This window comes from Muscardinus avellanarius (genome assembly GCF_963383645.1).
Source record: "Muscardinus avellanarius genome assembly, chromosome: 6".
In the NCBI taxonomy this organism is placed as follows: domain Eukaryota; kingdom Metazoa; phylum Chordata; class Mammalia; order Rodentia; family Gliridae; genus Muscardinus; species Muscardinus avellanarius.
Window position 1 is genome coordinate 111,326,285 of NC_137791.1, and position 2,123 is coordinate 111,328,407.

General features: G+C 38.6%; 1 pseudogene across 1 annotated transcript; it reads left to right on the forward strand.

Moving 5' to 3' along the window:
• The first annotated feature begins 608 nt into the window (after window positions 1-608).
• LOC308264140 (protein farnesyltransferase/geranylgeranyltransferase type-1 subunit alpha-like) lies at window positions 609-1,742 on the forward strand (annotated as a pseudogene). Its single transcript has one exon. The product of its transcript is annotated as a protein farnesyltransferase/geranylgeranyltransferase type-1 subunit alpha-like (transcript).
• Window positions 1,743-2,123: the final 381 nt, after the last annotated feature.

Below are 2,123 nucleotides of genomic sequence, written 5' to 3' on the forward strand. Positions count from 1 at the left end.
AAACATGATAAATTTATATTAACCTTAATATATTGCTCATACATCTCAGCCTTTCTCTGCTTTAAAATTGTTTTTGGCATTTGGATATATTCACTTGTGTTGTATTCATTTACAAAAATAAAACGGGAAATACACAGACAATAAAAAGGAAACATGCATTTAGAGAATACAAATCTTTGGAAAAGTAGGGAAGGTCAGGATGGTAGAGACTACTGGGCATTGAGATGTCAGACTTTGAAAAAATTACTGATCACTAATTTAAGCAAAAATATAAAGTTCATTTCCATTTACTTTTTTTCTTATTTCGTCAAGACCCAGTTTCTTAGAGCAAGATTGTTGTTGTCTCTTTATTTGTTTGTTCAGGGTATGGCAGTGTAGGGAATAATGACAGCAGTGCTTGGCATGTGAATTGGATATTTGGTAGACTAAAAACATTTTTAACATTTATTTAGTAAAAGATTCTAATAAATTAATAAAAACACGAAATGCATTGTTGGCACACATAATTGTTTTATGTTTCTCTTCAAATTTCTTTTAACTTTTAATTCAAATGTTTCATATATGATAGAAATTATGCTAAGTAGACCTCTGCTGTGGACCTAGGCGCGATGGCGGCCGAGGGGGTCGGGGAGGCAGCGCAGGGAGGTGAGCCAGGTCAGCAGGAGCAGCCTCCGCTCCATCCCCAGCCTCCACCCAACTCGCAGTAGGACTAGGAGATGGAGACCTGGGCTGGAGGGGTGGAGGCGTCCCCCTTGGGCAATGGGCTTCTGAGCCTGGACTCGCCCTCCTTTGTCCTGTACAAGGACAGAGCAAAATGTGCAGATATACATCCAGTGCCACAGAATGATGGTCCCAATTCCGTGGTCCAGATTATCTACAGTGAAAAATTTAGAGATGTTTATGATTATTTTCTAGCTGTTCTGCAGCATGATGAAAGAAGTGAGCGAGACTTTAAGCTCACCCAGGATGCTATTGAGTTAAATGCAGCCAACTATACAGTGTGACATTGTCAGAGAGTTCCCTTAAAAGTCACTTCAAAAGGATTCACATGAGGAAATGAACTACATTACTGCAATAATTGCAGAACAATCCAAAAACCATCAAGTTTGGCAGCATAGACGGTTATTAGTGGAATGGCTGAAAGATCCATCTCAGGAGCTTGAGTGGATTGCTGATATTCTTAATCAGGATGCAAAGAATTATCATGCCTGGCAAAATCCACAGTGGGTTATTCAGGAATTTCAACTCTGGGATAATGAGCTGCAGTATGTAGACCAACTTCTCAAGGAGGATGTGAGAAATAACTCTGTCTGGAACCAAAGATACTTTGTGATTTCTCACACCACCGGCTACAATGACCGTGCTGAGTTGGAGAGAGAAGTCCAGTACACACTGGAAATGATCAAACTCATACCACATAATGAAAGTGCATGGAGCTATTTGAAAGGCATTTTACAGGACCGTGGTCTTCCAAATATCCCAATCTGTTAAATCAGTTACTTGATTTACAACCAAGTCACAGTTCCCCCTACCTAATAGCCTTTCTTGTAGATATCTATGAAGACATGCTAGAAAACCAATGGGATGACAAGGAGGATGTTCTTAATAAAGCATTAGAGTTATGTGAAGTCCTAGATAAAGAAAAGGATACTATAAGAAAGGAATAGTGGAGATATATTGGAAGATCCTTTCAAAACAAACACAGCAGAGAAAGTGACCTACCAACAAACGTACAGCGATAACTTCATGTAGAAAAGCTTGATGAAATGCCTTTGTTTTTTTAAGGGACTCTAATGCAGGAGTTTAAAACTAGAATGATAATTCCCTTACCTGTGGTGTAAAGCACACATTGCACAGGTACTGCTTTTTAACAAGAACTAAGTGTGACGTTCCTTGGGTGTTGATGCTATTCAGACTAGCTCTAAGAAATTTGGTTCTTTTAAAGCAAACTAATTGGAAGAGAGGGTAAAGAAAAAAGTCCCATAAAGGAACTACTACTTCTGTAGTCTTATCAACATTTAATCTAATCCTAGCATCAATTCTTCCCTATAAGGTGTATATGTAAGGATTTGTATCAGGAGTCACTGCAGGCAACTTGTATGTAATGGATTTGAAGTAACTTA